We start from the raw sequence: 16,034 nt of genomic DNA, 5'->3' as shown, positions 1-16,034 counted from the left end.
CCCCCTTAAAAGAACTTCGTCCCCGAAGTTCAACTCACCTATCTCCCGCACAAGACACGGAAACAACACGACCTCACCAATCTTCCTGCTCAAATCATTACCCCTGGAAATACCATCCCCCATGTCATCATCATCACCGTCTAACGCTCTATTCATACATATATATCAACTCTTGCAACTATCACACAAACATTATCATCATCAATTGTCACTCTATATGTATACCTCTACTCTTACAAACTATTGTATACAAAACATTAATCTCGCAGTACGAATCAACATCAACAGCGATCACCCATCACACGTTAACAAATATCAACCCGAGACATATCTCATATCAACTTCATACTGTACAACTAACACCACTGTGTTACTCACTAATTCATTCTATTACGACCCATCGCACCACAACTAGCTCTTTATGACGGTCCTTTAAAACATACTATCACATTCATTTCAATGAACTAAAGTAACTACTTACAATTCATATAAGCAATGTGACCAACGTACTAGAAAAATTTAGTAATTAAACAACAAAACCTTGTAAACGAATAACAACATAACTTCAAAATCAGCCTTTTTATTTTGCGACATTACCCTTCCCCTCTAAAAAGGAACTTCGTCCCCGAAGTTCACCACCGAAATTACAACGCATATTACTTATTACTTGATTCATAACATGAATTAGAAACATATTATTTATTGTGGACATTACTCGCTAAGCATAAACTCGTTAAATTATAAATCATACACAACCCACCGGGACAACTAGCCGCCATCGATAAAGCACGTTAATATCGTATGCACAACGTATGAAGAAATGTAACTTCAATGAATGAATGGTAATATGGCATATGTAGTATTAAAACAATCAAGAAATCGTCACCACTTCACTAATGGTTACAAATATGCATATAAAACCGAAACTTGACTTCCAACAAATGAGATTAACGGTTCAAAGGTGTTACTACGCACTAATAACCACATTAAACATCAAACTTGCAATTATAAAACAATTGAACACTTTTAATTTTCGAAAACCTCCTGTAACAGTGCTACTCGATCGAGTATGTAGCGGTACTCGATCGAGTGCCATGCTACTCGATCGAGTGTCTTGGGTACTCGATCGAGTAGCCCAAAGATCAGAATACTTTTTATCCCCCTTTCCTGCAGCTACTCGATAGAGTACGGGGTACTCTGTCGAGTACCTACAGGCCAAGTTCCCCTATACAACCTGTCATAAGCCAACATACATGCACATAGACGTCATATAAATCGAGTCGGGATGACTCCCCGACTTCTAACATCCTGCAATAAGTCAAATATCAAATCCGGCCTTATGGCCAACAATACAAGTTCATAAACCAAGTGTCAACGAAAACAACTACTAGCGTCTAACAACACTACTAACATCAACAACTATAAACAAAGATAAAAACAAGGAGTATCACTCCTCCTGCTGCTGCTGCTCCACCATCACCTCATCATCACCATCACCTCCGGAAGTACCCGCTCCTGATGACCCAATCCCCGCATCCACTCCTGCTCCGGCTCCCGGGCTCACGTACCATGGGGTCAAGCCACCGTAGGCAAAGGACTGAGGTGTCCCCCACGTCGACTGATCCACCCCGTAGGAATGGAAAACCCCTGTGTAGTCCCCAACTCCACTCCACCAAACCGGATGCGGTCCCTCAGTCCCTATCCCCTGAGTGTACGCCATCTCGTGCATGTTCCTGAGTGTCAAAGTAGATGACACTCTCTCCGCCAAGTAGCTGGATCGCGTCTCCGGGGTGTCGAGGTAAGGGTAGCATGGAAAAGGATGCTGCTGCTGCTGTGGTGCTACCGACCGTGGCCTAGTCTCCGAGGTCCTCTCCCTCACTCGACGGGGTCCTCTCCCCAACCTAGGTCTCTCTACCGCCACGACCGACGCATTCTTGCCCTTCTTTGGCTCTGGCATCACCTCGAGAATCGTGTCGTCGATGAGGTAGGTATGCAGCTGGCGGGGTCTATCAACATCCTCCTCCTCCTCCCCATCATCAGAGTCCACAGTCACTACCGCCGGCTCTAAGGGCTCCGTCGGTGGGAGGCGCTCAGGAGCTGGAATCTTCATCCAACTCACGCCCCACACCCTCCAAGCTAGGCTACCGTCAGCCAAAGTCCTCAACCATTTCAGGTCGAGATAGTAGTCACGGTCCATAGTGGGCACTGGGGTAGCTAGAGGCACGTACTCCGAAGAAGCCTCAAAAGAGGTTAGCTTTTCAGCTAACCGAGTGGCGATAGCGCCACAACTCAAGTACCGGGAAGAGGCAGTGGCCATCAAGGCAAGGGCAGCACAAACCATGGAAGGAGCATTAAAGACCACTTTCCTGGTCCGCTCCGGGTTGAGGTACGACATCAAAAGCAACACCTCATGATTGTTCAGCTTACTGATATCCGGTCGATCATAAAGGAGGTTCGAGAGAGAACGAAGAAAGATCCTCAATGTGACATGCTGAACATCATTAATCAGCATGTTACTTGAGGTGGGAGCTGGTTTCCCGGTCAGACAAGGCATTAGGCGGCAGACACCGCACTCAGCAGGGATATCAGTGATGGAGTCCTTGGGAGGCTTGGCCAACCCAAGGTGAGAAGCAAATTGGTCCATAGAAAGCAAAAAACTAGTGTTCATCAACCGAAATTCAACGGTCTGGGCAGCGGGGTCATAGATAAAGGAGCTCATAAACTCCAAGGTAAGAAAAGGATAAGAGTGTTTCCTCAGCCTATACAAACCCATAAAGCCCAAAGTCTCAAATATGTGACGGACATCCGTCTCTATCTCCAATTCCTCCAACAGTGTAGTATCTATACACCTCGTTGGTCTCATCTTGCGTTTTTGTAAAACTACAAAACGCTCTCGCTGTTTGAAATAGGGTACCACAGGTCCACTCCCTTCCCCAATCTCAGGCGGATTACCCCTCCCCCGTTTACTTTGACGAGTTCCTATTTTCAGTCTCGGCATCTGTTTTAGCATATGACTTAAACAACTTGCATAAACACGTAAATCATATACTTCATAGAATTTGGACTTTACATACTCAGTTAGGCACTCAAATTCACCAACAAATTCAACATGTGAAGCACATAATTCATGCCATTAACTTGAATACTCAGCTAGGTACACACATTCACCAGCAGTCTCCCAAATTTGATATATATAAACTCAGTTTACAGCTACTCATGAGCCACAGTTGTGAACGATTTATCATGATGAATACACATGCTCAACAAATTCGAATATCCTAGCATGATTCTCAGGTTGTTCCAAACACATTCCTAATCACATGTGAGGCATTCTTACTAGCTCATGGAAAAATAACTTGGAACATATCATCATCATCATCTTCTATATTAGAAACAAATAACTCAATTAACTTTTCAGACGGTCTCTACAGCTGTAACAATTTTGGCATATTTTTCATCAATTATCATCACTATTATCATATTAAAGTTCAACCTTCACCTAAACAGTCATATACCACACCAAATTCCAATTATAGGTCACGAATTTCCACTTGAGGCACTTTTAAGACGGAGTTTTAAGGCAACTTTCTAAGGTGAAAATCATCAAAATCCATCCTTCAACATAATATAAACAATGTAGAATACTCAACTCCATCATCTAGTCAAAGTAAAACAATCAAAAATCAATTTCAATTTTGTAAACCTTAGAAATTTCGGTTTCAATTTTGGCAATTTCTAGTCTAATTTACAGCAATTAGTCACCAACAAACATGGAATGAAGGCATGTGAATCATATTGCAACTATTAAAAGCAACAATCTAGCCATATGAATCGAAAATTTTAGATTTTATCCTTATTCTAACACATTCAAATCAATAAATCATGTAAATTAGGAAGAAAAGCATACCTTGATTGAATAACAAAGTAAAGAAACGAAATTAAACAAAGAAATCAACCCCAAGAATCACCACTAACCCAAGAGTATGAGAGATTTTGAGAGGAATGTAGACTTAGGTTTTCGAAATATAGGAGATGAATGGGAAGAATAGAAAGAATAGGGGTTTTAAGAAACCCGTAAGTCTCACTGTACAGTAACCTACTCGATCGAGTACCACCCTACTCGATCGAGTAGGAGCTATTTCGTCGAGTATCTGCAGGAAATCTTTCCACATCCCGACGTCATAGCTTCCTAACTAGATCGAGTGAGGTCTACTCGGTCTAGTAAGCACTCGCACTCGGTCAAGTATAGTTAAGTACTCGGTCGGAAATACGAAGTAAATTGAAGATACCTGCAAAACAACACCGCGTGTCGATTCCAAACTAAGCTCGGAATTCGGCACTAATTATCACACTCGATCACGTATTACTATCATTACTCACGCATAACGTATCGCCTCAGCTAACAAGGTGTATGTCACATTACGCTACACAAATTACCCAACTCGGTTTACCTGCTACCGAATCATTCATAAACATAATTACGTCATCATATTACACTTGAACTTACCTTACATATTACTACCAACTCGTATTCACTTCAATTTGAAGCATGTAATTAACATCAATTCTTCTTTCATATAACATATATTTGCATATCCTCATAACAACTTAATCTATCATGTTCTACATTCAATCATAAGCAGCTCATCTTACACAAATCAATTATTACGCAGCGGAAAAATTTCAGCCTATAAACAAGGTATGAACGCATTACTATATGCTATGTTTCAAATTATAACTCAACAATTCTATAATTATCATTATTGTACTCACGGTAGGGTTTATAAACTCGTACATGACTACCGTCACCATCAACTTACAGCAAACACCACCATGTTCATCCTTCTATTATAGCACACCCATTCACATTCCCAAGCATTTCTATCGAATAGACTTTTGTCACATATCTCACAATCATCATACAAGCTCACTAAGCATGCCCAAAACTTCACTAAGCACAACCCACATACAACTATCATATCTTTATTAACTCTAACCAAGGCTCAACTACAAGTAACTCCGACACAATTAGCATACACGTCACACATATACACACGGACTCCACATTCCCGTACCATGTGACTGGCTTAAGTATCATGGGGCCAAGATTTTGAAATGAGGGCGCCTACTCACCCAAAACCTAGCATCAGCTGGGGCTCCCATTACACATACACAAGGTTCATTTTATTAGACTCACTACGTTCATTATGTTCATTTGTTACAGGTTCCAAAATCGTCGCTCTGATACCACTTTGTAACACCCCCATATTCAGAGGAGCCTTAACTAGGCCTTCCTTAGCATATAAGGGCGTTACCATCTCGGTTGCCCGAGGATAGTAATTATCAAACGTCGATAAGAGAACTATTATGTTATATTACAAGTGATTTAAACCAACAAACGATATAAAAGATACAACTCAAAGACTACTCGCTATGACCATCATATCTCGTGAAGACTCATCCCCGGACTCCGCCTAACAACAACATCAACACTGCTAAGACCATTGCTCACCATAAGGGATCACGGCAGACACATAACAAACAAACAACCACACAAGGTCAGTACTGAGATAAGATACAACAATCGCAACTACAATTATCAACACAATATACGCTACCAATCTCATGTACAATCACAATAATCCAACCAACCTCCGTCACTGACTGTCCACTGGACCAGCCCTGCCAGTGGGGGACCGCAGCCGTTCCCACCTAAGCCCCTCTCATCATATCGAGCGATAACCCTGTCCATTAATGTGCACATCCCCTCCCGTGGCGGGTTCCACGAAGGGCGAAACTAGGGCGTGAAGCCACTCCCCAAGTGACCCCACTCAGCCGAGAACGCATCTCGAGAACCAGAGACAACAACCACAATCACAACCACAGCCGTCACAACACAATTACGATATTAAATAATCACAATACAACCACAACGACCAACACACTAGACCATCTACAGAAACTGAGTAGGCGAACCTACCTTTAAGCAACTGCAACCAATCCAAGCCGACAAACAACATATCCAGCGACCAAGCAAAGCCTATAACCACAATACAATTATCTATTACTAACAAGCAAACCCTAACTATAAAGAACAAGGACACGGATGACGATTATGACATACCTATGAGGAGAAACTCGGCAAAAGGCCGCTACCCGACTCAAGGGACGCTCTCCTAAGGCACAAGGAACTTCAAAAGGCTTCCATGGAGGTTTTGAGTTGAAGGGAAGGGAAAGAGGAGACTGAAGGATTGGAGGAAAGTGGCGGAAGTGATTTGCGGATTTAACAAAACGCGATATAAAACCCTCGCTGAAAACTCGGTACTCGATCGAGTACCCATCATACTCGATCGAGTGGCCCCCTACTCGATCGAGTAACCTAGCTACTCGACCGAGTAGCCTCTACTCTATCGAGTACCACTCCTAACACGCAACCCAAGATGGTTTTGGCACTCACTTCTAAGACTATTCCCGCTCCCAAGGTCAGTCAACGCTGGTCAAAGGGTCTCTAAAAGGGCGGGTATTACAATAATGCAGTTGGATTTTTAATGTGCTGAATCACAATGCCCAATTTGGAGACTAACGATTCAATATAATAATCAAACTGTGATCTCCAATATCTAATATATATGCTCAATCTCCTTGTAATGTCTTGCCTTTAATAAATTTACACGAGAGAGTTTTCAGCATTTATGTTTTCCTTAGGATAAACTTCAGGTTTATCAAAACGGCTACAATAAGAACCCGGATGGCCGTAATTGTCACATCTGGATCATTTCATGTCAAGTTTCTTAGTTTCCAACAATCCATGACAATCTTTTATAATCTATCTGGCCAGATAAATGATGTGACATAGGACACAACAGGTGTCTCGTATATATAGGCAAGAATTATCAATGTTCCTGGTTCGTCGGTTTTGTTACTCGTCGTCAAAAGTTACCTAGACCAAAACAATATTTATAACTTAACAAACTACTCTCCTCTTAGTAAAGAGGTAAGTATAGGTCGGATCCCAAGGGACGGGTATTAATGTAGGATTTTCGATTGCAAATGGTCGTGTCTAAGGGTGTCACAATTTGGGTTGAGGTAGGAGATCAACTAAACTAAATAACAATGCAAACAAAATAATGAAAGCAAGCAAGATGATTAAAATGAGATGTAAACAATTGATTAAAAGCACTAGGGTGTCATGGGTTCATAGGGGATTCATGGGATTTGATCATACAAACATGTTTTCTACTAGATGCAAGCAATTATTGTTGTGATGGGATCGAGTTAATGTATATCTTACAATCCCTAGGAAGATTTGGGTCCCGGGGCCGAATCGATTAGATTGTACAACACCTACAAGTCGACTTAATCCTCCCTATCCAACTATATGCATGGTCTAATGAGACTCGAGTTGGTTTATGTCTTACAAGTCTCATTGAAAAGGTAAGTGATGGGTAAAAAATGGAAGGATTCATAGGCTCGCATTTCATCAAACATAACATGTGCATAAAGTGAAATCACAACAAGCAAACAAATTAATTATGAAAACATATTAGATTAAGCATGAATCAATCCCCATCTTGGTTTCACCTAATTCCCCATTAACCCTAGTTAAGGAAACTACTCACTCATTATCAAGTTTAACATGCTAACAAGGTTGTCAATCATACTAGCAAGGCAAAACATGATGAACAAATAAAGATGATTAACAATAATTAAAAAGGATTAAGAGAGAATTATACCTATAAAGATGATTCCCAATAATAAAACAAAGAATAATAGAAGTACTTGATGATTGATGGAAGGTTGTCAATCCTCCAAATAAACCCAAATAACCTTCTAATTACCCAAAATAAATGATGAATGATAGAGAAATTAAGGAATGATTAAGAAATGAGATTTGTATTAATGCTAAATTAAGAATTGATTACAAGATTAAGAGAGTATTAGGACTTGATTAAGATCCTATTAAGATGATATGATAATCTAGGTAGTACAATGGGGTATTTATACTAGAGATTAGGTACAAAAATTAGGGTCACTAAGGGCTTAAATGACTATTAAGACCCTTAAGAAGAGTTGAGGAAGTGCTCCTCTCCAAGGAGATGCTCATCTCCGTTTTGGTGGTCTTCAAGTAATACGCTCGTCCCGAGCGTCTTGGCTGAGGGATGATTGGTTCTGCAGCAGAATCTAAGCGGATTGTGGGTAGGGACGCTCGAATCATTGGGCCTCAAGACGAGCGTCTTGGCATCGGGACGCTCGGACTGTAGCAGGGCGACGCTCGTCCTGGGCACTGCGACGCTCGGATTCCTTCACAGTCACTTCTCTTCTTTTCTTTCTTCAATAATCCTCGGGGATCTTGTTGGAGATGCAAGGATCCTTTCATCATTGCCCAATCTACTTTATTATCTACATAGGCCTTCTAGCATTGTCTTCCCTTTGATGCTTGGTCTTTGAATTCGATCAATTTAGCTCCATTTTACCATGAAAATTCAAGGTTTGCACTCCTTTCCTACCAAGGGATCAAAACCTCAAAGAATATGCAAAACGAGAAACTAAAGACAGTAAATGACCCAATTATGTACTAAAAAGCATGGGAACGAGGCTAATTCGGGGACTAAATATGCTCAAATATGAGTCACATTAAATATCCCCTAACCGAACCTTTGCTCGTCCCGAGTAAAGAGGTGAAAAAAACTAGGACCCTTATTCAAACTAACCTACTAATTTAACCGATGTGAGACAATTAGCGGGTCTCACTCCGCCCCTTCAACTCACAACAAGACAACCATGAGGTAGGATGCCTTCTTGCAAGGCAAGGTGGGGCTTACCAAAATGGCGATACATCCGAGAATTAAGCACACAAAACAAGTAATGGATGCATCTACAAAAATGAATAGCCACTTTCCTCATCTAAGTGGCGGAAATTATCTACAAGGGAAGCAATCTAAGGGTACACATTCCATCATAGATACGGTTTCTTTAAACTACTAAGCCTAGACGGATACCAATAAATCACCTCCAAGTTGTGTCAAGCTAGGGTACCTTTGTCCTCAATTGTTAAATGCTTTCGTCAAGAGTAAACTCCCTATGGTGTTAGAAACACTGGAGGATCGCGGAATTCCCCTCCTTGCCTAAACAAGAAGAAGGGTCGTCCCCTCTCTACCATGAACAAAAGTGGATACGATGGAAAAGGGATCAATAGAATTTTGAGTTTCATGTGAGAGTTTGCTTTTGTTGTTGTTTTTCCCCCTAATTTCTTGTGGCATTTGACATTTTGAGAACATTTCTTTGCCATTTCTTTTGATGTTTGACATTTTCAACACTTGACAATTTTTCAACTTTTTCTTGCATTTCTTTTTGAACATTTTTAAAGCTACCCCATTTGTAGGGAGGGTGCTTATTTTTGAAGCATTAGGAGTCTATTTTTGTTATTCCTCTTTTCTTTTGATGCAATTGCAAACTTTTTGACTTTTCATTTAATTTCTTAAACTCAAATTTTGAACAATTTTTGTGCCCATTCCCTTTGATGACAAAATATGGTAGAACATGGACGATGGTTGCATGGTTTTAAGGGTCACCTTGGAATAAACGGTAGCCAAGGAGTTATCACACCACAAGGTACTCTTGACTAGGCTTTAATCCATGGGTCAAAGGATACTAGCATGACACATCCTAGGGTGTTTTACAAGCATTATAACAAGCAAAGTCTTAAAAAGAAAAAGTATCTACAAGGGCCTTATATACACACTTGTCAAGCTTCCCAAATAGACGGTTTCACAAAATTTTCCTAAATGCAATTATATGCTATTATGCAACTAACATATATACAACTTTAATGCATATGCTTCTACCAACTAGTATGCCAAATAATCTAAATGCAATCCTAAATTCACATTTTTTATACCGCATCAATCAAAATAAAGCCACATAGTCATTAACATAAAGAGGAAAAAGGAGATTGGAAAGATCATACCATGCGGTTTTCAATATCCTCATGTCTCGGATGTGGCGTAGTCAATCAATGTGAAAAAGGATAAACAAACACAATATATACAAGACTACACTACAAAGAAAATGAACATGTTTTTGGATTTTTTGAATTTTTCAAATTTTTATGGTTTTTGTTTTAATGAAATTAAAAGACATGTTTTTGTATTTTTCAAAAATTTTCAATTTTTATCATTTTTGTTTAAAAAGACATGTTAGAATTTCCCATCCCCACACTAGTATGGGCATTGTCCTCAATGGCCAATACGATAGGAAATTATGCGATCTATATGAAAATGCATGATTTTTAAGCTAAATGCAAACTATATGACATATAAACAAGAGTGAATGCAAACTAAGCTATGCTATATGATGCATGATTTTTGTTATGTTGGAGAGCATAATTTAGATTAGCTCCCAATGCATATGTATAAACTTCCCCAAACCAAAATAGACACTATTTTTAATGTCAAAAATTGGGGGAGTTCATGCATAAAGATGCTATGCATGAAACAACAATTGTCATTTTGGATTTTGAATGTGGGAACAATAAAAGAAACACCTCAATGTGGCCGAGGTGTGAGTCCTCTAGTTGATGCTAGGACTCAAAATTACGGTCAAGATAAAAATTATATGAAAAACAAGAGAAATAAACAAACCTTAAAGGAGGTGTAGGAAACTCACAAAGTAATGTCGCATCCTCCCAAGAGCTTGCTAATCCTCAATCTTCGCCCATGGCGTCATCACTATCATCTCCATTATCATCACCAACTTTACTTGAATCATCATCAACCTGCATAGATCCGGAGTTATCATCACTTGCACTTGAACTTCCTTCTTCTTCCTCACTACCCTCTTCTTCTTCTTCTTCTTCTTCTTCTTCTTCTTCTTCTTCTTCTTCTTCTTCTTCTTCTTCTTCTTCTTCTTCTTCTTCTTCTTCTTCTTCTTCTTCTTCTTCTTCTTCTTCTTCTTCTTCTTCTTCTTCTTCTTCTTCTTCTTCTTCCTCACTACCCTCTTCTTCTTCTTCTTCTTCTTCTTCTTCTTCTTCTTCTTCTTCTTCTTCTTCTTCTTCTTCTTCTTCTTCTTCATTCTCTTCATTTTTTTCACCTTCTTGTGCACCACTCTAAACAACAACCATCTCCTCTTCACCCAAGCTACCACCTCTAGAAGCACTAGGAAAGAAGATTACCTTATCCGCCCAACTAGGCAAAGGACAAGATGGGTCAAGAAGTCCTTGCCTAGCAAGATGTAGGAGAGGTGGATATTGTGCTTTATAAGCATTGACTCTATCCTCATAAGCTTGATTGTGCATTTCTTTCATCAAGAGAGTCAAGTAGTCATTCCCCGCCTTAATATTTTCGGGTTGAAATTCATGGTAGGTGAATGGGTAAGGTGGGGTGATAATGGAGGAGGAGGGCTCGGCAATGTCTTCCCCTTGATGTTGTGTAATATACTCGGCTTCCTCGGAGAGTGGGAGAAGGTAGTTTGGCCTATGAACATTCAATCGGCAAATCTTGTTAGTCATTTAGACCATTTTATACTCATCTTATGAAATCAAAATTACTAATTAATTTGATGTAATGGTCTAAATCTACATGCATGCAAATAAAAATAACAAAAATGGTGTAAAAACCATTTAAGAGAAATTTCCTTACATTGATGATGGAAATATAAAGGGCACAACTCAAGGACTCCTTCCTTGATGTTGTTCTTGAGCTAATAGATGGTGGATGATCCTCCAAAAACCAAATTACCAACTTAGGTAATCTCCTTTGGATGCACCCAAGATTAAACCCAAAAATCCTAATAATTACTAACTAGATAATTAGTAGGATAACCTTGTATACTATGTAATATTATTACACTAATAATATTAGTTTAAGTATATTATAGTTTTGTGAATTATTTTTGATGATGATCAACAATTTGATCAAGTTTTTGATGAGAAAATATGAAGAAAATAAGGTTTTTTTTTTCTTTCTCTTTTTCTCTTCAATATGGCACGACCAAGGGTCTATTTTGAGGATTTTTTGGTCTCCAAAATCATCATCTAATGAGTGTAAATAGTGGGGTATTTATAGAGAACAAAATGTAAAGAAATGAGTTAAACATTTCTTAGTGGGTTATGCCACATGTAATAACACTTATCTTATACAAGTGTCAACCCACATGTAATATTTTGGTCCATTTCGATTTCCGACATTTTTCCCACAAATGCATGCTTATAAGTCTTATATTTAATTATCTTATATAATTAAATATTAATTTAATTATTTAACAGTTAAATAATACAAATTAACCACTAATGATTACTTAACTATTAAGTAATCATGAGACCATTTTATCAACATATATTGTGTCAATACTACCCCATTTAGCTAATTTTACAACCTCTTGTAAATTAAAATAGCTAATTATCTTTACCTCAAAACTTATACATATATCGTATAAATTTAATTAATTAACAATTAGTTAATAAATTCTAATTTATATTTATTTATTAATTATCACATAATTAAATAATAAATCCTCTTGGCCCGAGTTCATAACCCGTCATCAAATAATACATTCACACGACTTATTAAAAGTCAATTAATACAAGGAATTAATTATATCGTATCTCATACAAATAATTAATTTATCCAATTTGGGCATCATCCTATAGGTGTGACCTAAAGGGATCAGCTGATCACCGCCGTCACACGACAGTAATGTCAAACTCTATTCAGCCAATCATTACCGATTAACGATGACCAGCTGACAAATAAATAATATAAATCCCTGATATTCCTTTTACAAGATTTATTATGTAAACGCACTCATTGTGGAGGACACTACTCCAACAACCTCCCACTTGTCTGACACAAGTGTGCGTTACCAATTCTCTTGTCCAATAATATCTCCCACTCAATGCAAGATGTCTTTCAGGTCGTTCTTGCACGTGATCATATCATAAAGTGGTTTCCTCGATCGGAGAATGATGCCTCGACCGGATAATCTACTATAGATCTCATCCGAGCGTGGCCACGCATTCACAGTCATTTCTCCTCGAGTGGCCTTGAGATAAAATATGACTTAAAAGGACAATCCCGTTGACCTATTTTCTTCATTCGATACAGATCACAATGACCCAGTAAATGCTCATCGACCTCCTTTTACGGTGCGACCTAGAACAAAAACCAAAGCCACCGGAAAACCGTACCAACTCAGACAAATAGTTACCAGTCTAAAGACTTGACTCGAAGGAATAAATTGAAATCCTCGCCACGATAGCAACAAAAGGACTCTACAAACGGTCACTGTTCGACAAATTGTCTCACAATCTGCCTATGTAATCGACCAGCCATCACTATGACCATATGACAGTCGAACCTGTCATCTATCGCCTTACAATCTAGTCATTCCGAGACGTCACCTCATTAAGTAACTAGGGACAAAATACAATGTTAATCCAGTTCACTTTAATAGAGTTCGACATTGTCACTACAATCTATTTGGATAAAACAAAGTATATAAAATTCAGACATAAAATTGAATATGACGATAAATTCAAGTATCATATATGAAATAATAAATACAATATTTTGATTATTACATATCATATAATTTACAATAGTTATGGCATTCGTCTCAATCCCATCGAAACTACATGACTATCATGTTTAGATTGAGACAATGGCTTGGTTAAAGGATCAGCGATGTTGTTAGCTGTCCCAACTTTACAAACTGTAATTTCTTTCCTTTCTATTAAATCTCTAATTACACGAAATTTCCTAAGTACATGTCTAGACTTGTTACTAGACTTGGGCTCTTTTGCTTGAAAAATAGCCCCACTGTTATCACAATACAAAGTGATAGGATCCTCGGCGGTCGAAACTACTTTCAGTCCCTCTAAAAATTGCCTAATCCAAACAGCTTCCTTTGCAGCTTCAGAGGCTGCAATGTACTAAGCTTCCGTTGTAGAATCAGCAGTCACAAACTCTTTGAAACTTCTCCAGCAAACCGCCCCTCCGTTCAACAAAAAGACAAAACCAGCCTGGGATTTCAAATCATCCCTATCGGTTTGGAAACTGGCATCCGTATAACCTCTTACACGTAATTCAGATTCTCCTCCAAACACTAAGAATGAATCTTTAGTCCTTCTCAAGTACTTCAGAATATTGTTGACAGCTATCCAGTGACTCTCACCTGGAGTTTTCTGAAAACGACTCGTCATACTCAAAGCATACGAGGCGTCAGGACGAGAACACATCATAGCATACATGATCGATCCAACAACGGAAGCATAGGGAATCGATTTCATGCGTTCAATATCCTTAGGCTCAGTAGGACACTGTGACTTACTCAAAGTGATCCCACTGCCCATAGGTAGAAAACCTCTCTTGGAGTTTTTCATATTGAATCGGCCAAGAATCTTATCGATATAGACTTCTTGACTCAATGCTAATATCCTTTTGGATCTATCCCTATAGATCCGGATACCCAAGATGCGCTGAGCTTCTCCCAAATCTTTCATTTGGAAGTGATTTCCCAACCACTTCTTAACAGAAGCAAGCATATCAACATCATTCCCAATGAGTAATATGTCGTCCACATAAAGAAGTAAGAAAACAACTTTACTCCCACTAAACTTCATGTATAAACATGGTTCCTCAACACTTCGAGAAAAACCATTCTGTTTAATAACATGATCAAAACGATGATTCCAACTCCTTGATGCTTGCTTAAGACCATAAATGGATCTCTTAAGTTTTCATACTTTGTTAGGATTTTTAGGATCCACAAAACCCTCAGGTTGTGTCATGGACACTTCCTCTTCCAGAAACCCGTTCAGGAAAGCGGTTTTGACATCCATTTGCCATACCTCATAATCATGAAATGCAGCAATCGCTAACATTATCCGAACAGATCTAAGCATAGCAACTGGTGCAAAAGTTTCATCATAGTGTAAACCATGAACTTGGGTGAAACCTTTTGCAACCAATCTAGCTTTATAGACATCTATATGTCCATCCATGCCGATTTTAATCTTGAATATCCACTTACATTGAAGAGGTCGAACATCTTTAGATAAGTCAACCAGGTCCCATACCTGATTATCGTACATGGAATCCATTTCGGATTGCATGGCCTCGAGCCATAGCTTAGAGTAAGAACTCGTAATAGCTGCTTTATAGGTTTTGGGTTCATCACTTTCCAAAAGTAAAACCTCATAGTCACCATCTTCCTCGATAACACCAAGGTATCTATCAGGCTGGCGACTAACCCTTTCTGACCTCCTAGGTTCAACAGAACAATAACCATTCCGACGTAGAAGGAACATCTTCCTGCACTGTCACATCAGTTTGTGGCTCTTGAACTTCATCAAGTTCAAATTTTCTCCCACTCTGTCTTCTAGAAATAAAATCCTTTTCTAGAAAGACAGCTTCACGAGTAACAAACACTTTATTCTCGTTAATATTGTAGAAGTAATATCCACAAGTTTACTTAGGGTAGCCTACAAAAATACATTTTTCAGAACGAGGTGCAAGCTTATCGTCAAACTTGCTCTTGACATAAGCATCACAACCTCATACTTTCATGTATCGCAGATTCGGGACTTTCCCTTTCCATATCTCATATGGAGTTTTGTCAGTTGCTTTAGTGGGACTTTTATTAAGTGATTGTATAGCAGATAAAATGGCAAAACCCCAGAATGACTTAGGTAACTCTGTTTGACTCATCATCGATCGAACCATATCTAATAAAGTTCGATTCCTCCTTTCAGCCACACCATTTAATTGTCGTGTGCCAGGAGGAGTTAACTGAGATACAATACCGCAGTTTTTAAGGTGATCTTTAAAGTCATTGCTTAAATATTCCCCACCACGATCTGATCGTAATGCTTTAATCTTCTTATTTAATTGGTTTTCTACTTCATTCTGAAACTCTTTGAACTTATCAAAAGCTTCACTTTTATACCTCATTAAGTAGATATACCCATATCTACTCATGTCATCGGTAAAAGTAATGAAATAGTCATAATTACCTCTAGCAGTGGCTGTCATTGGGCC

The sequence above is a fragment of the Silene latifolia genome, chromosome 10, assembly GCF_048544455.1.
Source record: "Silene latifolia isolate original U9 population chromosome 10, ASM4854445v1, whole genome shotgun sequence".
In the NCBI taxonomy this organism is placed as follows: Eukaryota; Viridiplantae; Streptophyta; class Magnoliopsida; order Caryophyllales; family Caryophyllaceae; genus Silene; species Silene latifolia.
Note: the sequence above shows the minus strand (reverse complement) of the source record.